Below are 21,830 nucleotides of genomic sequence, written 5' to 3' on the forward strand. Positions count from 1 at the left end.
CTTTAATTCTCCAATAATATTTTATATTTTGTGCCTTGAGATTTTGCACATTTTAAAAGATATGTTTCTAGGTATTTCATTGTTTGATGCTATTATAAAGGTAATCTTTTGAAAATTTAATATTCTAACTATTCTACTTGATGATGGCATATAGAAATATAAGTAATCTTTGAATATTGACCTTTGATACTGCAAGTGTATTAAAATAACCTATTATCTCTAGTAATACAGCTGTAGATTTCTTTTTTCTTTTTTCTTTTTTTTTTTGGGGGGGTGCTTTACACAGTGAAGGTTTATTTCTCACTCATATTATAGTCTCGTGGCCTGCAGCAATGGCTTAGAGATCCAGGGTCTTCAGCATGAGGCCTGCACGGTCACTAAGGGCATTCTAAACTTGTTTCAGTCTCAGACAGAAACCTAGCACCATTTCACCATTAAACACATTGTTAGATGAACATACAATGAGACTTTTGTTTGTAAATGCACTTTATCAAACAAATTGCCTTCTGGTTTATTAATAACATTATCATGAGAGATACTGAATTTTATTAAATGAATTTTCTTCATCTATTAAAATAGTCTTATTTTTTCCTTTATTCTGTTAGTATGGTGAAGTACACTGATTTTTCTAATGTTAAATCAATGCTACTTTCATCCAATAGCTCCAATTTTGTCAGATATGTAATAATTTTTATATATGTTTTATTTGATTTGCTAATGTTTTGTTTAGAATTTTTATAACCATGTTCATGAATGAGATTGACCTGTAATAAATCTTTCTCTTAATATCCTTTTCTGCTTTTGTTATAAAATTCATACTGGCTTTTTCATAAAATGAGTCATTTTCATATATGTGTGGATTTTCTAGTTATTATCACTCTGGATTTTACCTCTCTTATATTTTGACTGAGTAAGTCTTGTCATCTTTTTTCTCTCTCCAGTATCACGAAGCAGATGTTTTCATATATTGTTTCAACTTTCAGATTTCCTCAGTGATAAGGGTTAGTTTGAATATCTTACTATGTGATTCCCAGAAGCCTCTTCATTTGCTTTTCATCACAGAAAACCCTGGACTCTTTACATGGAAACTGTCACCTCTGGTTGTTACCTTAGAAGGAATTATGGACCTTTTTTTACCTTCCAATAAATCAGGTCTTTAGTCATTACTCCAGGGTGTCATTATTTATCAGAGCCTTCATCTTTCTGGAGCTGACGGTGAAATGCCTCAGGCTAGTAAATAATTTAACATGTGCTAGATGTCTGTCCTGTGCAAGGTACTGTGAAAAGCAAGGTGCTGCTGGTACCAAAATAAATATGAGATTCCCCAGATTTCAAGGAGCTCACTCCAAAAGAGGATATTAAAGTATAATATCAGCATAGCATGATAGGCGGAAAGGTGAAAGTAATTAAGGAGTACCAAAGAGACAAAGAGGATGAAGACAAAATTGAGACTTGAGGAGCTAGGAAAAGATTATGATAAAAGATGATCCTGAAATGAGTAAGAGAGAATGAGAAGGAATTTGATAAAAGAGGAGGCAGAGGGATCAAAGCAGAACGAGCATCTTGTTACTGTCCAGTGTTCGTAAACCCAGGAAACACGGCACATTTTGACTGAATCAAAGAGTTTGGGTGGAGGTGGGAATGGGGGGCATTGAACTGATTAAGCTGGTTACTTCAAATGTGATCCTTTCTGAGGCGCCAATATTTTTAGTAAAATACTAAGATGATAGGAAGAAAAAGCCACCAGTAAAAAGAGCAGCCCTTCCTGTCTTCTTGGGCAGTGTTGACCTCCCGTTGAGAATGGGTCGTGCTGCAGGGCCTAGAGGCAGGAACTCACTTGCTCTCTTTGTGACTTGGATTCCTGCCCTATTACCTGGCATACAGTGAGAGACAGTGAAGTTGCAACAATGGGAAAACAAGGAGCTTGCCTAGTAAGATACTGCTTGTTTTTTAGCCTTTCATCCTAGGTGTGGCTTCTCAGATGCTGTTCTTCTGCCTTGTAAAAATAAAGGGGGTGCCTTCTGATCCTGAGGAAGATGAGTCACCTTCTTGTATCTTGTGGCTACCAGCCTCAAGGACCCCACCCTCCCCTCTTTTAGAGAGTTTTATTTATCTACAATGTACTTAATGATTTTGGCTTGAGCATGCTCTGATATTTAAATAAAGGGACTTTGCCACAAAATGCCCCAAGACATTTCGGTCTGTGTACAATATGGGATTGGCAGGCAAAAGGTGGACTTGAAAGGATTACACTTCTCATCCTCCATCTTGAAAAGACTGTGATATTTATCCACACTCCCTTACCCACTACTGATTGAAAAACTGTTCCATTTGAAGCCAGGTTTTATGTTTCTTGCTTATAGATTTTACATGCAAATGTCATTTTACCCATCTTGGACCACATACTTCTTGATCACTTGTATTAGCATGAGTGTAGAGATGGAGGAGAGTGAAAAAACTTTGGTTTCTAATTAATCTCACTATTGAAAGGTAAACATTTTCATGTATAGCCTATGTATAACTATTTAATTATCACTGGGTATGGCCTGCATAGAGGGTTTTATTGATCCAGACATCATAGAGGCAAGACTTTCTGAGAAAGGCTACCTTGGTGGTAAACAGAAGTGATGTTGAGGTTTGAGAAAGAGAGAAGACAATTTCAAGAGCTCCTGAACAGAAATTTCCCAATTCCCCATTCCTGACAAATCTGGAAAGGAGGTAAACCCTTATACAACATAAGATTTTTCTCTCCTGGCATCGGCAATGTCTCTGCCTTCTCTGTCAGCTAATCCAAGCCAGGTAGTTGCAAAATGTATGTGCAGAGAAAATGACAGTAGGTGTGGGAATGGATGCAATGGAGGTGATTGTGGAAGTACAAGGACATTATGAACCTTTCTTCTGCTGGTCATTCTGGAAAAATAATAAACATATCACGTTAAAAAGCCATGGTGTCTTCTCCAAAAAGACTCACAAGGGATGTTGAGAAATCTTTCCCTTGCTTCTGGGGTGAGCAGCAACTGGAAATCAGGGGTATGATGAGATAAGTTAAAATTCCATGCACAATTATTTGTATCTTCATTTCCTGCTAGTCCTGGACTTCTCTGTATGCTCTAGTGATACCATATATAGTTACACAAAAAATCAACACTCTTCAGGTTTCTGTTTCTTTTCTGCTTTTGATCCACTCCACTCACCTGATCACAGATCTACTACTCCTCTTCTAAAACTGAGCTGACTACAGTGCATTGCCTCTACCATGAGATCTTCCATATTTTCTATTTTGCCCTCCACCCCAGCCTGAATTAAAACTTCCTAAGATTGATTTTAATTTTACATTTACATGGAATATTCTATCTACCTCAATTGTAGTTTTCAGCACATTGTATTATAACTGTCTACTTCCATCTCTGCGTAACCTACAGTCAGAAATATTTTAGGGCAAGACCTATATTTTAACCTCTACATCCCTGGCACAAGCACAATACATGGTACGTATTAGGTGCTTATTAAATGGTTTGTGAACAAAACATACCTGAATACCAGTCCTAAAGAGTGGCAATTCTATTGAGTGAACACGACCTGGGTTGATGAGCTAAGAGGATGCAGGACTTACTAGTCCCCTTATTGATGCATACATGCCTTCATTCATAATTCTAAGAACACATTCTTAGTAAATACATAATGTTGTAAAAGGTAGAATTACAGGATGTCCAAGAAAGGCCCAATTCCATCACTGGTCTCACTATGTTAATTTCTGCATATGGTGACATTCAAGGCTGGGGTCTCTTTGTGGATACAGAGCAACAGAGTCTTCATATAGATCACCTGTCTGAGCTAAATAATATAAGCAGACTAGGAGATATCATTGCTCATAAAATAGCCAAAAATCTACATGAGCGCCGGGAAATATTAACAATACAAAAAACCTGAGGATTCTTAGCAGAAAAAAATCCAGGGATCAGATTGACAGACCACCTAAATAAGACACTGGGAGTAATAATTATCCATTAAACTACAGGGACCAAACAGCTGCATATTTCGGCTTAAATGTCATTTAAAAAGCAGTGAAGATTAGCAAATACATTCTCAAAAGGTAAATCCCTGCAAATACCATGCTAAGAAGGCAACCATGGGAGTTTACTACATAGCTGGGTCTCTAAAAATTATAGTTCTCAGGTAAAATAAAAAATACCAACAGAAAAAGAAAAAAACATTGAGGAAAACAGACATATACATAAAATGACATGAAAAGTTTCACAGATGCATGCCAGGGTTATCCGTGGCCCGCCTAGTGGCCGGTATGGTTGCAGACATACAGGGCTTGCAGTAAACAGTTCCTCTGGGGCAACCTGTTTGACAGGGATCTGTCCATGATTAGAGAAGCTGTGGTATCAGATAGAGACAGCGCTGTCCTGGGCAGAAGGAGCAAAAGCAAGAGCTGTAGGTGAATAAAAGTATAAAGGGCTTTGGAGGTGTCGGGTCGGGGCTGGCTAGTTGCGGCTGCCCGCTAAAGCAGGAGCAATGGGGGCTGGGCCGTTTTGCGTTGAAGGGCATGGGTCAATGGATTTCAAGAAGTAGGTGTGTTCCTTGGCGACAGCCCACAGGTGGCTGTGAAGGTGACTCCGGAAGGGTTTTCCTGGCTAAGTTCAGCTGCTGACCTGCTGTAAGGGCCAATTTGCAGGGCTGGGCGCTAGGGGGTGGTGACGGGGCAAAAGCAACAGGGCACTTCCTTCGAGCCGGAATCGAACCAGCGACCTAAGGATATCCTCGTGTGTCAGATCTACAGTCCTCCGCTCTACCAGCTGAGCTATCGAAGGGTGCACACTAGTTAGTGCTGGGTCCTTCATTTTTTTTCTGGAAACGACAGAGGCCAAGGCTCTGGAAGGCCCCGGGTGCAATACGCCCTAGGTTAATTGGAAGCCCCTTGGCAGGGAGCCGTGCACACGCCGGGGATCCGTGGTGGCCAGGCATCCCGGGGAGGCGATTTTCAGAATGCCTGGGCCCGGGCCGCCACCTGTTGACTCATTTTCTCTCCCCTGGGCTCTTTCCACAGGGAGAGACCAGGACGACAGCCCTCGGTGGCCAGAAAGCCGGTAAGAGGGTGAAGGGAATGGGGGCGTTGGTGAAACCCACACGGATGAGTGGGTCGGGTAGGGGCGGGCTTGCGGAGGGAAGCAAGGGAGAAGAATGCATCACCAGGCAGGCACGGTCGCTGAAGGGCCCTCGAGGAGTTTCTGAGCTAGCCCCCCGCCCCACCCAATCACATACCCATCCCCTGGTGCTGGGGCGTCATCACCCCCGCCATGTAACCTCGACCCGACCCTGTTGCCCACCGTGAGCTGGGCTCACTTTTCCGCGCAGTGAGATTTCCTGGAAGTGAGGGAGAAAGGATGTCCGCATAAGTACCCAGCCGTCTGGCCCGCTGCAGGCCGTCTGGGGACTTGGCTCGCGTTCTCTGCCCACAGACCCGGATTACTCTGGCAGAGGCGGCGGCTCCCTGAAGTAGCTCAAGATTCTGTGGGCTTCCTGGACAGGCAGAGCACACCGTTGTCCAGGTCGGACCTTTTGCCCTCGCTCCGCGTCTTTGACAAACGTTTCAGATCCCATCTGGTGTGTGCCCGCCACCTGACACCGCTCGCTCACCCACCCAGCTCAGGTCGCACAGAAGTACGGCAAGCCACACCCAAGTCACCTGTCCTCTGATGCCTGTGTCGCCACCCCTGATCGGGAGACCGGCAGGTCTGCACCTGCGAGGATGAGGGCCATGTCTGCGGAGGCCCCCTCCTGCCCGCTGTGAGGCCCCAGACAGGAGGAGGTGGCCGTGCCGGGCTCACCGGGGTGTGTCCAAGTCACCAGAGTCCACCTCCCAACCACGGGCACACACCCCCCCGTTATATCCCCTAAAAACCAAAGCTAGTTCCCCCAAACCTGGGAACCTTCTCTCCCTCTCTCGAGGATGAGGGAGAGAGAGAGAGAGAGAGACGGAAGTTGGAGAGAGAGATGGACGGAGATACACAGAGACTGCAGTTGTTGGGCTAGACAGAAGAGAGAAGCCATGGACCATCCTAGGACTAGGCAAAGTAGGAAAGAGAAATTGAGTGGGAGGATTTTCAAGAAGAACGCCTTGGTTGTCCGCGACCCATGTGATGGCCCGTGTGCTTGTTGGGCTCCAGGGCTCCCGTGTGGACACATGTTTGTCGGATCTGTCCACGTTGAGCAAAGTGGTGGTGGCAGAGGGGGCGCTGCTCTCCCTGGGGAGAGGTGAGAGAATAAAAGTGTTAAGGGCTTGGGAGGTTGACTGGCTGGCTGGTGGGGGCACTCTGCTAAGGCAGGAGCACGGGGATGTTGTGGACTGAGGGGCATATGTCTGTGGATTTCAGGAAGGAGGGGTAAGTGGTTCTGGAAGGGCTTTGTTGGCTTTGTCCGGTGAGCATGAGCATGCTCTTGTAGTGCAGGCGGAAGGGCCAATTTGCAGGGCAGAGGCAGAGGGCGTGGCCCTCATGATGGGGCAAAAACTACTAAAGCACCTCCTTCGAGCTGGAAGCGAACCAGCGACCTAAGGATGCCTACACGTCATCAAGCTTACAGTCCTCCGCTCTACCAGCTGAGCTACCGAAGGGTGCACAACCACCCATCCACTGACAAGCACTGGGTCCTTTCTTTTTGCAGAAACGGTGGAGACCAAGGAACTGGAGCCTCACCGTTCCTCAAAGGGGAACACCGCCTCTAAGCTCCTCCCCCCATGCCCTCCATCCCACCCCAAGCCCTGCTCCCGGCTCTGTACACCCCTCAGCTCGCCACTCACTCCAGACAGGGGCCGTGGTGCCCACCTAAACCTAGTTTTACTTTTCCGCGCAGTGAGGGCTCCTGGGAAGTGATGGAGAAAGGACGTCGGGCTAGACCTGTCTGGGGGCTTGGCTCGCGTTCTCTGCCCACAGACCCGGATTACTCTGGCAGAGGCGGCGGCTCCCTGAAGTAGCTCAAGATTCTGTGGGCTTCCTGGACAGGCAGAGCACACCGCTGTCCAGGTCGGACCTTTTGCCCTCGCTCCGCGTCTTTGACAAACGTTTCAGATCCCATCTGGTGTGTGCCCGCCACCTGACACCACTCGCTCACCCACCCAGCTCAGGTTGCACAGAAGTACGGCAAGCCACACCCAAGTCACCTGTCCTCTGATGCCTGTGTCGCCACCCCTGATCGGGAGACCGGCAGGTCTGCACCTGCGAGGATGAGGGCCATGTCTGTGGAGGTCCCCTCCTGCCCTCTGTGAGGCCCCAGACAGGAGGAGGTGGCTGTGCCGGGGCTCACCGGGGTGTGTCCAAGTCACCAGAGTCCACCTCCCAACCATGGGCACACCCCCCTCCCCTGTTATATCCCCCAAACACCAAAGCTAGTTCCCCCAAACCTGGGAACCTCCAATTCCCATGGGGGGTGGAGGGCATGGGCACATCCAATGGAAATCTTAGTATCTCTCTTTGGTCCCTGTCTGCTGGTCTCTGCATATGGTGACATTCGAGGCTGGGGAACCTTTGTGGCCACAGAACAGTAGGTTCCTCCTGAAGGACTCCTGTGGGAAAGCAGTGGCACTACTCCCTGGACCCTGGAAACTCCACAGCCCCAGGCTCAGCTCCTCTTGGTCAGCAGTGGGGCAGCGGGGAAGACTGCTGCTGCAGAGGAGACCTGGAGACGAAGATATGCGGGAAACGCAGTCTGGATGCAGAGGCAGAACCCGAACCAAAAAGGAGCTCGCGGCCGCAAGGGTCAGGGGAGGGCAGCGGCTGGGCCCCAGGGCCTGCAGAGAGCCACACTCCCATCACCGTTCCTCTGACAGTGCTTTCCAACTGTATCTCCAGCCTTCAGGAGTTTCCCTCCCACAGGAGAGAAAAGAGCAAGGGCCACTCCTTGGCTTTCCTCTCTGCACCCACATGCCCTGACAACCCTCCCCCAACCAGCACCATCCCTGAAACCCGGCTCGGTGGCGGTGGAGGGAGGAGGGTGTGGAAGGCTGTAGCCTCAGGGGCCCAGCACTTAATTCAGCCAGCTGGTCAGAAGGCACAGGCTAGTGGCCTGTGTCAGGAGGACAGTCGATGTGCGCCTCCAGGATCACACATCCGGCCACCAAGCCCCACTCCCTGGCCCTTTCTGCTCCCTGCCTTCAGCCACCATTATCTGCCCCCTGACCCCGGCCTTTTCCTACTCTCAGGTCTCTTTCTCAGGTCTCAGCCTTTCCTTTTGCTCACAAACTCCCTTCCTCTCCCAATCTCCCCCTCTCCCTTGCAGTCGCTCTCCCTCGGTCTCTCTCTGTCTCTATCTTTATCTCTGTCTCTATTTCTCTGTCTCTCCATCAGAAGTAGCAGGGGAATTGGTGCAGGGGTTTTTCCCACAACTGTACAGAGTGTGAGCAATCGTTGCTCTTGCAGAAGGAACTCAAACCTTCCTGCGGCAGCAAGAACAGGTGTGAAATTTTGAGGAATTTGAAGTTTTCCCGTGGCCTCAGCCTTGTTCTCTGACTGACAGGAGAGCTGAATGGGGCCTCTGAAGTTTTCATCGTGACTTCAAGCCTCCTCCCCTGTCCTGAGAGCCCTGGTGTCTTTTGCTTCTGCCAGTGCCAGCGGCTCTTGATGCAGGCGCACAATTGGCAACGGCTTGGCAAACCTCAGGGTAGCAGTCCTGTCCCACAGTATATAAAGCAAATGGTGAAGAAGGTTTTCTGTCTCCCTAAGTTTATATATTTATGATCATTCAAGAGAGACACAGAAAGAGAGAACAAGTTTGAGAATGAGGGAGAGAGAGAGAGAGATAGTTGGAGAGAGGGATGGACAGAGATACACAGACACTGTGGTTGGGCTAGACAGAAGAGAGAGGCCATGGGCCATCTTAGGACTAGGCAGAGTAGGAAAGGGAAATTGAGTGGGAGGATTTTCAAGAAGAATGCCGTGGTTGGTTGTCCGTGACCCATGTAATGGCCTGTGTGCTGGTCGGCCTCCAGGGCTCACAGTGGGCAGCTCCTGTGTGGCCACGTATTTGTCAGGGATCTGTCCACGTTGAGCAAAGCAGTGGTGTCACAGCGGGCACTTCTCTCCCCGACGAGAGGTGCGTGAATAAAAGTTTAAAGGATTTGGGAGGCTGAAGGGTCTGGCTGGTTGGGGCTGCTAAGGGTGTTTTTGGTTGAGAGGCATGTGTCTCTGGATTTGGGGAAGGGACAAGTGGCTCCAGAAGGGCTGTGTCGGCTTTCTCCTGTGAGAATGAGGGTGCTCTTGTAGTGCAAGGGGAAGGGCCAATTTGCAAGGCAGAGGCAAGGCGGCACTAGGCAGTGGTGGGCCAAAAGCATCAGGAGCACTTCCTTCAAGCCGGAATCGAACCAGCGACCTAAGGATGTCCACACGTGGCAGGTCTACAGTCCTCCGCTCTACCAGCTGAGCTATCGAAGGGTGCACACTGGTAAGTGCTGAGTCCTTCCATTTTGCAGAAACGACAGAGGCCAACGCACTGGATGGCCCCAGGTACAACATGCTTTTGGTTGGTTGGAAGGCCCCTAGGCAAGGAGCAGTGCATATGCTGGCTCCGTGGATGTCAGGCATCCTGGGGCGGCAATTTTCAGAATGCCTGGGACTGGGCAGTCACCTGTTGACTCATTTCCTCTACCTCCCCGCCCTGTCCCTTTCTACACGGAGTGGCTGGATGACGCCCTTCCCAGGCCAGAAAGCCAGCAAGAGGGTGAGGGGAAAGGGGACGTCGGACAAACGGATGCGTGGGTTGGTTGGGGGCGGGCTTGCGGAGGAATGGAGCGCAGAAGAACGCAGCCCACAGGGTCACAGAAGACCCCTTGAGGAGGAGCACAGCCTCTAAGCGCCTCCCCCCATCCCACCCCAGCCCTCGCCCCCAGTTCTGTACCCCCCTCACCTCGCCACTTACTCAAGACCGGGACCGAGGTGCCCACGTAGACCTAGTCTTACTTTTACGCGCAGTGAGGCTTCCTGGGAAGTGATGGAGAAGGGATGTCGGGCCAGGCGGGCCGGGGGTGGAGGGAAGGGGGTGGGGGACGACGACGACGCCACGCCCATAGGTACCCATCGGCCCGGCCCGCTGCGGCCAGCCTACGGACTTGGATCCCCTTTTCTGCCCACAGAGCAGAATTTTTTTCAGTATCTGTTTCTTCAGCATCCATCTTCCACTCCCTGCACCCTTCAGTTCCCTTCCTTCAGCCTCCTTTGTTTTCCCCACCTCCTTCCTGCTACCAGGTGTATTTCTGATCCCTAAGCCTGTGTTTTTCTCTCAAACTTTCCCCCTTCTTGTATATCTGTTTCTCACTTTCTTTCTATCTCTCAGGGTGTCTGGCTCTCTGTTTTGATTTTTTGGTCTGATTTTTCTCTGAAACTTTTTTTCACTGTTTCCTTCTTTGTTTCTCTCTATGTCTCTTTCTCTTGCTTTTTGTCTCTTTTTTTTTTTTCTGTCTCTCTATATTTCTATTTCTATATCTCTATGTCAGAATTTGCAGTGTATTTGTTCCTGATTCACCTATTTTCAGCAGTCATTGCTCTTTCAGGTGGAACTAACACTTTCTGGGTGCAATGAGAGCAGTGTATAGGGCAATAGATATTATCTGAAGTGCAGGCTGAGAGAAGCCAGTGGGAAAATAAAGGAAGAGGTCCAGAAGTTTAGGAGTAGTTATCCTGGATGTGTTTTTATTTATGTATGCTCAGATTCTCTTGGGCTTTTGCTGCAAGTTTCTTTTACTCTCCAGTTTTGAAGAAATCTTTAATGGCAATCAAAGAAATTTTGCTAGGATGAAACGTACGTATCTCTGGATTTAATTATTAATAAAGTAGTACAATTGGCTCACCGATTGTAACAAAATGTATTATACCAATGCAATTTGTCATTAGAAGGGAAAATAGTGGAAGAGGAGCATAGAGAACATATACATGAGAACATTCTTGACAATGTACTCAATTTTCTTTTACAGAAAACTGCCTCCAAACAGAAATAGTATTAACTGAAAAATTAATAAATTGATTTTGTCCATGTATATTCATTTATGTGTATACAACTGCTGGAAAGAATGTTCTTGGGTAAACAATAAAGGATGGCATCTAGTGCACAGTTAGAGGGGATGGTCTTAGCTAGGATGTTGGATACGTCATCCACAGTAACAGGAGGAATGAAAGTATTCAGGTGCCTGTAAATGGGTACCTTGTAGATGTTCTCCTGTGAATGCTTCTGTTTTCTTAGTGAAATAGAAAGCTGAGAGTGAGAATGTATGCTGAGGTATTGCTATTTTGAAGACACAAGAGAAGGGATGAAAGAGTAGAAGTGAAGGGATTGAGAAAAATAGTAAGATTGTTATGCATATGCACTTGAGATTATTGTCATGAATTTAAATTGAGACCATTTCAGCATCATTGGGTTTCTCTTCATTCTAGTTCAGCTAGGTGAGGGCACGTATTGAATGCTTACATTAAATAAAGATTGCTATTTTGTTAAGTGAGTTTTTCTAAGCAAAAGAGGGACAATCATATTCAGACCCCTAGATCAAGAATTCAGCCAGGAACTTGAAACTTCTCTTGGTGATTCTTTTAAGGACATGGGCCATCTTCGTTCCTTCACCACCTCCTGAAGGTGCTCCCTCCCTTGCCTAAAGATGCTCTCACCTACTAAAGGTGACCTCTCCAAAGGCACACTAAGAAAGGGGCAACACTTTGATTCAACCTGGGTTTCAATGGACATCAAATTGCACCCATCCACTCTCTGGGACCCCCAAAATATGGGCTAGGATCCAAAGTACACTGTACTTACAGTTCAAGCGGTGAAAATGTCTAATAGGAGTTCAGATTATGGGTTAAAACATTCTCAGGATCTCTGAGAGCAAACTGTAGGGGCAGTGAGCTAATTTTCCAAGTTAGTTGTCAAAGATGCTTGATTCAAGTCTGCAAGAATTGAAACATCTCCATCATCCCTGGGGCATTGCCTTTTTGCTGAGTCACATCTCGGGACAGTCTCTCTCAGACCCTCTCTGTCCTTCTCACTTCCCGGCAGAGAAAGATGCAGAGGGAAGGGTAGGAGCTCCATCAGGATATCAGAAATAGGGCTTGGGCGTGAGGAGTCAGAAACATCCCAGAGCAAACAGACCAGTGGGGAGCTGAGGACCCGAGGAGCTGATTCTAAGGTCACTGATGTACTCCAGCAACAGTACACACCCAAGGGCCTGCACCGGCACTCTTGCCGAAGGAGTTAACTCTTTTTTTTTTTTAAACATCTTTATTAGAGTATAATTGCTTTACAATGGTGTGTAGGAGTTAACTCTTGAAGTTTGCTTATAGACTGCGCAGGAAGCTTGTGTGAGTTTCCATTATGAGGAAAAAAATGTAAATAAAATAAAAACAAACACCACTCACTGTTTTCTCCACCTTTTTATCAGTCTCCTTTCACATGTGACAGCTTTCTCTTCTGGGGTTACACCTGTACTTAAAACTTCTGTTTCTTTTTTTTTTTTTTTAATTCAATGCCCCTGTCCATTTTTATTTTATTTATTTTATTTTTTTATTATTTTATATATTTATTTGGCTGCATTGGGTCTTTGTTTCTGCGCGCGGGATTTCTCTAGTTGTGGTGAGCAGGGGCTACTCTTTGTTGCGGTGTGCGGGCTTCTCATCACGGTGGCTTCCCTTGTTGCAGAGCACGGGCTCTAGGTGTGCGGGCTTCAGTAGTTGTAGCACGCAGGCTCAGTAGTTGTGGCTCGCAGGCTCTAGAGTGCAGGCTCAGTAGTTGTGGCACATGGGCTTAGTTGCTCTGCGGCATGTGGGATCTTCCCGGACCAGGGCTCGAACCCATGTCCCCCGCAGCGGCAGGCTGAGTCTTAACCACTGCGCCACCAGGGAAGCCCAGAGCTTCTGTTTCTTACCTAACCCTATCCTCCTGATGAACTTCATCCTTTAAGACTTATCAAAATTATCAAAACTTACTAATTGGCAAAACTTTCCCAAGCCCTATCTGGCCAGAAAACAGGAACCCGCTTGCCTTGAATAGTCTGACCTGAACCTCACTCTGGTACCCTCCGTAACTTATCTCAGCCCCAAACCGAGGACTACAGTAGTATTCCCGTTATTAGACCTCAGTTCTACAACGAGCAAAGCTGTTACTTAGCAGCGGTGGGACTCAAACACCCCACCCAAAGTAACTGGAGCCTCATTCCAGTGCCTTAGACCGCTCAGCCACGCTACTTGGCATTGTGTCATAGTGCCTATTCTTTCCCATACTATCTACTTTCTTTTACGTTTCAGCTGTGCTCTATACAATGTGTTCTCGAAATCCTAACTTTATACCTCAAGAGCAAGTGGAGGAAGGGTTCAGGGAACAGCGGAGGCTTATCACAAAAACTTACTTTCCTCATCGGCTCTGAATTTTTCATCTTTCCACCCAGTGCTTAAATGGGAAGAACTTAGTGGACGAATAATGAGTGAATTGAATCTGTGCCACACAGTAGGCTGTGGGCCTTCTGTAGGTGTTACTATGTTTTATTCTTTTAGGCTTCCTCTCAGTCTCGCCACAAATTTCTTAGAAAGACAAACGAAGGCTGACGCTAATTAAAGCCACAAAAATCCTATCTTCGAAGGAGCATGACTTACCAAATGGCGTTTTAGAGCATTTGCAAATGCTTGCGCACCTACTTAAAGCTGGAATCTAACCCACAACCTAAAGATGCCAACGGAGTTCTACAACGCCGCCCCCCTCCCCCATTTTACCAGCTGAGGCATCAAAGAATGCACACATGGGGCTCTGCTGAATTATTTCTTCAGAGAAGCAGAAGCCTCTCACATTGTTTTATACTCTATTCCTAAGACACCTAGAGATGTCTTCTGCTCTCATAGAGAGCAGATGCTCACGCCGTTGGAATTTGACGGTTTTAGGACTTTAGGGGTCGCCCAGGTCGCCACGTTGACATCTCTGCGTTACAAATCCACCCTCTTGTTGCTCCGGAACTTGTGCGGGGGGGGGGGGGGGGATGTGGATGTGAGCAGAATGCAGCGCTCAAGTTCCCTGTTGACAAACTCTGCTCCCCTGGTGGGACCGTCAACGCACCGCGGAGAGCTCTGCCCAGGGCTCCCGAAGGATCTCCGTCTCTAGGCCTCCCTCCTAGCCCAAAGACACAACGGGCTCATTTCTCCGAGAAAAACGTTTTGGTGATAGAAGTCCTACAGCTCCACAGAGGCCTGACTGGGGCTTCCGATTCTGGCAGCTGTCCCCTCCCACCAGGCAGTTTTTACTATCACAGAATATTCTGTCCTCATGCACAGATCACCATCGTTTAATGGTTGACGCCATTTTTCAGAAGATCATTCAGGGTCCTTCAGGTTTTTAACCTGGCTCATCACATCCAAAATAATAATTAAATTATTAGCAGTAGTTCTCAACCCTGGCTGTACAGGAACTTAAAAAAATCCGATGTGGACACCACAGCCTAGACCAATTACATCAGAATCTCTATGGGTGGTATCCAAGCATCAACGTTTTGTAAAGTTTCCCAAGTGCAGCCAACATTAAAAAAAAAAAAAAATGCAGTGCAGGAGGATACTCCAAGAAGCCTGTTCTATTCCTTTACGGAAATCTCACATGTCCTGCCTGTCAAGTCAAAACCTGCTTGGCGCGCAGCTCTTTCTCTGGACACCTCCTGGGACACGGCCAAGAAATGTTATCGCTGGGTTCAATGCTCGGATGGCAGCCGCCTGGCTACTGTTGTCCGATCACGGAAAAGATAGTGTGCTCTACATCTTACCAGTCACTAGACTTTCAATAAAAACAAGGTAAGGTTGTTATAGATTACAACGAGGAACCACATATAAGAAGGGCTCTTCCCCAGTCCCTCTAAATTCATGTCTTTCAGTCCCGTTCTTTCACACGTCTCAGGATGATCCAGGGCTTCTAACTCCCTTATTCCCACCCACACACCTAAAGTGAGCTCTGGACTTAAAGCCTTAGTACTAGGAGCAAATATATCCCCGAAATGACACCTGAGAATAGGTTTTCCGGTTCATGATTGCGCGGATCCTAAATCGTTCATTTAATCGTCAGAGGCTGTCTTAATCAACATAGTCTAAAAGTACTGGCTTCTCTTTGACCTTTGACACGGCGTATAGAAGAGATGAGACAGAGATGCTGCTCCCAGAGCCATTGCGCTCTTCCCAAAGCTTCTGCCCAGGAACTGCGGGGAATGTTGGGGGGCGGGGAACCTTGGGGGAGAGTCTGGCAGCAGTCTCAGAGCCGTCTGCACCAACACTGGAGATTTTCTTCACCTGAGACGAGATGAAGGGAGCGCAGGCCCTGCTCACCCCTGACCTTGTCAGAGACCCCACCCTTGAACCACCGCTATAAAGCTCTCATCAAATCCTCCCGGGTTGGGACACATAGTTTTCGAGGACAGGAGCCCACTGTGTCCCCCTTTGCCTGGCAAGGCGATAAAGCTATCCTTTTCTACTTCACCCAGAACTCTGTCTCCGAGATTTGATTCGGTACCGGTGTACAGAGGCAGAGCTTTTGGTAGCAGGGTCAGTGAGAACGGCGGTATTTTCTTTAAGGATTAGTGTTGGACTCTTCTGGATAACACCTGAACATGCCCTCGGGTTGAGTGGCTTCGGCCTAGACAGAACTCTTCTAGCAGGTGGGGCATGGACCTCTGAGGACAACGTGCGGGGTTCCGCGCTCTCACTGTTCCTGTGCTGCGTGGATTTCCAGTCAGTCTGAGCAAAGTGGCAGGGCCAGGAAGGGAGAGACACTACTGAAACCACACACCTGCGAACTCAGGACCACAGGTTGTTCTGGGAGCTGGCTGAGTCACTGACCGCTGCTGCCCTGGCTCCAGGACATCGTTCTATATTCCTTGAAAATCTGTAGCTGACACCACACTCACAGATGAGCAGTAGCTTCAGTTCTTTCGTATGTGGGTTGATGGAGGATGGAGCTGTTAGCAGTGGGGAAATGTACTGGGTTTAAAATGTTCTGTAATAAAACTCAATTGGAAAAGTGAAAAAAAGACATGAAAGCCTATGTAAAAATCCGATAGAATCTACAGAAAGCTATAACAAATAATTGAATCTAGAAAAGTTGTAGAATACAAGATTAATATTGAAATTAATTGTATATTTACTGTTTATACTATATATACATATATAGAGAGTATATACCATATATATGTGTGTATATATATATATATACATATATATACACACATATATATATATAGTATCTAGCAATGAACAATCAGAAATCGATTTTGGGGCTTCCCTGGTGGCACAATGGTTAAGTAATACACCTGCCAATGCAGGGAACACGGGTCCGAATCCTGATCCATGAAGATCCCACATGCTGTGGAAAACTAAGCCCGTGTGCCACGACTACTGAGCCTGTGGTCTAGAGCCCGCAAGCCACAACTACTGAGCCCGTGTGCCACAACTCCTGAAGCCCGCGCTCCTAGAACCCATGCTCCACAACAAGAGAAGCCACCACAATGAGAAGCCCGCACACCGCAACGAAGAGTAGCCCCTACTCGCCGCAACTTGAGAAAGCCCACACGCAGCAACAAAGACCCAACACAGCCAAAAATAAATAAATAACATAAATAAATTCATTAAAAAAAAAAAAAAAAAAAGAAAAGAAAAAGAAAGAAATCGGGGCTTCCCTGGTGGCGCAGTGGTTGAGAATCTGCCTGCCAATGCAGGGGACACGGGTTCGAGCCCTGGTCTGGGAAGATCCTACATGCCGTGAAGTGACGGGGCCCGTGAGCCACAATTGCTGAGCCTGCGCGTCTGGAGCCTGTGCTCCGCAGCAGGAGGGGCCGCGATGGTGAAAGGCCCGCGCACCACGATGAAGAGTGGCCCCCACTTGCCACAACTAGAAGAAGGCCCTCGCACAGAAACGAAGACCCAACACAACCATAAATAAATAAATTTAAAAAAAAAGAAATCGATTTTGGATTCTTTTAAAAAGCAATCCAATGTACTATAGAATCATTAAATATGAAATACTTAGCATTAAAACGTGTACACTTGTACACCGAAAAAAAAAATGCTGAGAGAAATGAAAGAAAACCTAAATACAAGGAGAAACATTTTGTGTTTATGAATGAGAAGACAATACTGTTAAGATATCAATTATCCTTAAATTGATTTATAGGTTCAATGCAATCCAAATCAAAATAACAACAGGTTTTTTTCCCAGAAAATGACCAGCTGATTCCAAAATTCATATGAAAATCCAAAGACGTAGCATGCTCCAAACAACTTTGAAAAGAAGAACAAAGTTGGAGGACTCACTGTGCCTGACCTCAAGACTTATAAATCTGCTATAATCAAGACCGTAGTATTGGCATTAAGATACAAAAAATAGATCTATGGAACAGGAGTGCAGAGGTAGAACCACAGATGTATTATCAACTAAGTTTTGACCAAATTTCAAAGGCAATTCAGTAGAGAAAAGTAGTCTTTTCAACAAATGATGCTTTAAAAAAACACAGTTTTGATCCCTACTTCACACTGAATGAAAAATTAACTCAAAATGGATCAAAAATCAAAACTATAAAATATTTAGAATAAAATCTTTGTCAATTTGTGTTGGGGAAGATTTCTTAGATGCAACATTAAAAGCATGATCCATCAAAGAAAAATTAAGTACAATGATTAATTGTACTTCATAAAATTAAGAACCCCTGCCCTTCAAAAGACACTGTGAAGAGATTGAGAAGACAAACCAAACACTGGGAGATAATACTGTAGTTGCACCCTCAGTCTTTAGGGAGGATTTTGCCTCATAGAGGACATTTGACAATGTCTGGAGACATTTTCGGTTGTCAAAACTGGGACAGTACTACTGGTGTCTAGTGGGTAAAGGCCAGGGATGCTGCTAAACATTCTGTAATACATATGACAGGCCCCCACTACAGAGAATTATCCAAAATGTCACTATGGTAGAGGCTGACTAAAGTAACAAGTCACAAGGACAAATTTATCTCTTGCCTCCTTTAGGGCATGGGCCAGTCAGGACTATCACCACCTACTAAAATGAACCGATGACTCCTTCTCAAAGGCTTAAGGAAGGGACAACGCCTGGATTCAGACCTGGGGGCAATGGGTGCCAAACCGTGCCCAGTGTACCTTTTGGGTACCAAAGGCAGTGCACATGGGGCAGGAAAGTCATTGTTCAAAGGTCAGAAAGTGAGAATGTTCTTTAAAGAGCTCAAATTCTGCCTTTGAACCCATCCTAGGATATCTTGCGGGCTGTGGGGGGGGGGGGGCGGGGGGGGCGGTCAGGGTACTCTTCCTTGGCTGGCTCAAGCCTGGGAATTGAATCACTTCCCTGAGCTGGTGAGCAGTTGCCTCCCTCGATGATTCGCTTCCTGCTTAACCCATCTCCTTTACTGGCCTGACTTTACCACCTTTACCTGGAGGGAGAGACGGAAAGAGAAATGGTGGTGGTGGTGGGGGGTGCTGTTGTAGCGGGGAGACCAGTGGAAAAATAGAGAACATCCCGTAGGAAACTGTAGGGGTCCCAGAGGCAGTCAGCCGCAGAAACTGCACAGGGACACTTTGCATCTGCCCGAATTTTGCCGGGTTAACACTTAGGAGCAAATGATGAGACAAAGTCTCACTTCACTCCCCGCTCTCCTCCGTGCCCCACCCCAGAGTCTGTAGAGTCTTCCTCCCCAATTCAGCCCGCAGGGAGGGAGGCTGTCGTTTAGATTGGATCGGTTCCTGCTTCTGGGGAGCCTAACCCCACCCCACCCCGCCGGTTTCAAGGGTCTCCACCTCTCCTCAACTTGAACGCCCCAGCTAAATGCCACACCTTTGGCAAGTCCTTATCCGCTCCTGTAGTGAGGACACGGGCAGTGATCGCTTGCGATTAAGAAATAAAACCTTGGCAGCGGTGGGATTCGAACCCACGCCTCCAAAGAGACTGGAGCCTAAATCCAGCGCCTTAGACCGCTCGGCCACGCTACCAAGCCTACACCACAGAATTCTGTACACTTGTTAGTTATACCTTTCTGCCTCTTTTTTTTTTTTTTTTTCCCCGCGTTGTCTTCTACTCCCTGACCCGAAACCATGATTCTAGGCATCACCAAGGGACACGAAGAAAGTTCCTCTCCGCTCTCCTAGGACTCGAACCTGCATTCACCCAACCCAAATAGCTCTTCTCACTCCAGGAACTAAAAGGGAAAGACCTTCAAAACCAAGTATCCGCTCCCGAAGCGCAGCACTTGGGATCTAGAATGTAACATCTTTCCGAAGGCGGGTCACGTCAGCTTCCGCCTGGCGCCCAGTAAGCGCTCAAAAACTGTTGAAAGGACGAATGAACTCCTTGATTTAGACTCCAGATCACTTGGGGATCGCGGTGGTGGAATAAGAAAGAGCCAACTGTCTTTCCCTGTCACCCACCGCGCGCCGCGACTTCAATTCTTTGCTAAATTTTGAGTTTGATACTTTTCGGTTCTGAAGCCGGGAGAGGAGTCTTCGAGTCTCCAGAAGGCATGCCCAGTGCGTGCGTTAAACGACTGGGAAAAAAAAAAAAAAAAAAAGAAAGCTTGTCTCCTAGTTCCCTTTTGCTTCTCTTGGCCGAAAGCGCAAATAGCTGACGCCAATCAGTGCCCGCTCCCTAGTGTCAGCCCAAGCAGAGTCTGCAGTCTTCCTTCCCAGTTCAGCCTGCGGGAAGGGAGGCTGTCTTTTAGGTTGGATCGGTTCCTGCTTCCGGGGGGCCTCCAGTCCCTTTTGTATCTCTGCGTCTCCCATTTCTGCGTCTCCCAGAGAGGTCCCGTTTCCCCTGCGCAGCTGTAGCCATGTGGCGGCTATTATTACTGGCGACTGCGGAAGGAGACGGACTGAGACGTCCTTCCATAGGGACTGAGGCCGGATTCTGAGCCCAGACTGGTACTCAGGGCGCCCAGGATTCCTGAGAACTCTCATGCTCCCGCTCGTCATCCTACCTAGAAGCCCAAGCCTGCCGGCCTCCGGAGGGGAGCCTGGGAACGGGGCCAGAATAGGCGAGAGAATTAGCTTTACACTGTCACGCCTCTTGACACGGAGAAGGGTAGCCACACATCAGTTCTCCAAATGTTTGAGCATCTGTCTAGGGTCCACCAAACTTGAGTTTCCATGTTCCCTATGTGAAAAGGAATTCTTGCTGCTTTTAATTACAACGAAGTGGAAGTTACAGAAGGCCAAGATGCTATGTCTCTTTTGCTACTGTGTGGCAGTAGCTGAGAATTATTTCACAACTACTGCCTAAACTTGCGGGGGGCAGGGGGGCAATAAAAATCATTGCAGCAGAGATCGGTTTTGTATTTTGGAATTCTAACAGGTGACTGAGCAAAAGGCTGGGTGATGGGATTGGGGGATGCTTGGGCCAATTTTCTGCCTTCTAAGGGTAGAAATTGTGGTTCCCTGGTGATATCCGATCACATCCTTCATTTGATAAAATTAAAGCTATTTGGGGGGCAAATTCCACCAAGAGCTTTAAACGGGGAGGTTGTATATGTGTATGTTCTGTGCTTCCCTCTCTCTTGCAAATATGCAGTCTTTGTCAGGGAAGAAGTGCCCAGAATTGGCTTACTTCCCTAAGAATAGACAATTGTCATTGTCTCTTAATTCCCCCAAGAGAAGGGAAAATTAATCCCATGGTGGTGTTGGAGGTTCCCACGACACATAAAGGGGATTTTCCCAGAGCCTCCAGTAAAATTCTATGGTCTTTGTTTTGGGTGGAATTGTGTCCCTCCAGAAGGATATATAGAAGTCCTAATTCCCAGTGCCCCAATATGTGACCTTATTTGGAAATAAGGTATTTACAGAAGTAATCAAATTAAAATGAGGTCATTAGTGTGGGCTCTAATCCAATATGACTGGTGTCCTTATAAAAAGGGGGAAATTTGGGCATAGAGATAGAGATCTCTTCCTGAAGTCCCGTAAGTTTCAACATAAAAGTGAAGGGAACAGGGATTGCAGGAAGACTGCTAACTCAGATTCTCTGTGGGATCTCTGTAAAAGAACCTCAGTGTATTTTCAAGGGTAATAGAGGTAGACATATGGGGGCTGGAGCTCCCTGCTGGTGTGGAAAGAGATCACTGGAGAGGGGCATCTCACCAGTGGTAGAGCGGTGGCCCTCAAATGTTAGCATGCATCACAATCACCTGGAGGGATTATTAAAAAGACAGATTGCTAGACTCAACTCTTGGAATTTCTGATTTAGAAGACCAAGGGCCTAAGAATTTATATTTCTAATAGGTTGTTAGGTGATGCTGATGCTACTAATTCAGGGACCATGCTCTGAAAACCACTGCAGCAGGGATCAGTTTTGTATTTTGGAATTGTAACAGAAATGAGGAAGGCAAACGGAAGGAGTCAAAGATGTGCAGACTTCTTGAAAGCAGTGTGCAGGGAAGAGATGTGTGCTCAATATGGTGGCAGTGGGGAAAAAATGAGAGGCCTTGGATACAAATGAGAGGGAAAAGCCTGGCAAAATAGTAAAGACTACTGTTAAGGACAAGGAAAAGGTCTTTCCAATACTGGTGAACAGTACCAGTCACTTTATGACCCTTAAGACATGAATAGAATGTGGACCCAAGGATGCCCAGGACTAGAAACACTAGAGGTCTCAGATGAACTACGCAAAAATGGAATCCAATGGTGCTATCTTCTGAAGTCTCTGGTCACATGTATTTGTCTTACTGGGCATGGCATAAAGACAGATGAGTGTGCAGGAGAAACTAGGAGAAATGCTTGCACCCTTACCCTCTCCTAGGCCACATGGAAAGCTTTGCACATGTCCAAATTAATCAACTGAGGTCACCCTGG

The 21,830-nt window shown here is 47.0% G+C and overlaps 4 non-coding genes across 4 annotated transcripts; all 4 read right to left on the reverse strand.

The window, feature by feature from the left end:
* Window positions 1-4,727: 4,727 nt before the first annotated feature.
* TRNAY-GUA (transfer RNA tyrosine (anticodon GUA)) lies at window positions 4,728-4,817 on the reverse strand. Its single transcript is given in 2 exon segments — window positions 4,728-4,763; window positions 4,781-4,817. It is a non-coding gene; the product is annotated as a tRNA-Tyr (tRNA).
* A 1,711-nt stretch (window positions 4,818-6,528) lies between these two features.
* TRNAY-GUA (transfer RNA tyrosine (anticodon GUA)) lies at window positions 6,529-6,619 on the reverse strand. Its single transcript is given in 2 exon segments — window positions 6,529-6,564; window positions 6,583-6,619. It is a non-coding gene; the product is annotated as a tRNA-Tyr (tRNA).
* Window positions 6,620-9,341: 2,722 nt separating this feature from the next.
* TRNAY-GUA (transfer RNA tyrosine (anticodon GUA)) lies at window positions 9,342-9,431 on the reverse strand. The gene is given in 2 exon segments: window positions 9,342-9,377; window positions 9,395-9,431. It is a non-coding gene; the product is annotated as a tRNA-Tyr (tRNA).
* Window positions 9,432-18,904: 9,473 nt separating this feature from the next.
* On the reverse strand, window positions 18,905-18,986 carry TRNAL-UAG (transfer RNA leucine (anticodon UAG)). Its single transcript has one exon. It is a non-coding gene; the product is annotated as a tRNA-Leu (tRNA).
* Window positions 18,987-21,830: the final 2,844 nt, after the last annotated feature.

This window comes from Balaenoptera acutorostrata, chromosome 3 (genome assembly GCF_949987535.1).
Source record: "Balaenoptera acutorostrata chromosome 3, mBalAcu1.1, whole genome shotgun sequence".
In the NCBI taxonomy this organism is placed as follows: domain Eukaryota; kingdom Metazoa; phylum Chordata; class Mammalia; order Artiodactyla; family Balaenopteridae; genus Balaenoptera; species Balaenoptera acutorostrata.